Source organism: Echinops telfairi, unplaced genomic scaffold (genome assembly GCF_000313985.2).
Source record: "Echinops telfairi isolate 266 unplaced genomic scaffold, ASM31398v2 ScPeMD7_7424;HRSCAF=8462, whole genome shotgun sequence".
NCBI lineage: Eukaryota > Metazoa > Chordata > Mammalia > Afrosoricida > Tenrecidae > Echinops > Echinops telfairi.
This window is the reverse complement of record NW_022111324.1, coordinates 88,985,006-88,985,443: the sequence shown is the minus strand read 5'-3', so window position 1 is coordinate 88,985,443 and position 438 is coordinate 88,985,006.

Below are 438 nucleotides of genomic sequence, written 5' to 3'. Positions count from 1 at the left end.
ACATCAATTGTGTAAAGCGCATTTGTACATTCATTGCCCTCATCATTCTCAAAACATAGAAAACAGTTTCACTTACAATAACCACCCAAAAGATGAAACACTTAGGAATAACTCTTAACCAGAAAAGCAAAAGACTTGTACAAAGAAAACTGCAAAACAATGCTACAAGGAATCAAGTGACCTATATAAATGAAAGAATATCCCAAGTTCACAGATAGGAAGGCTTAAGAGTGAAAATGACAATACTATCTAAAGTAATCTATAAATACAACATAATTCTGGTCCAGATCCCAACCGATTCTTTAAAGAAATGGGGAAACTAATTAATAATTTTATATAGAGAGGAAACGGACCTGGGATAAGCAACAAACTTCTTAAAAAGAAGAAAAATAACAGGAGGTCTTGTACTGTACAACCTCAAAACCTATCATAAAACCA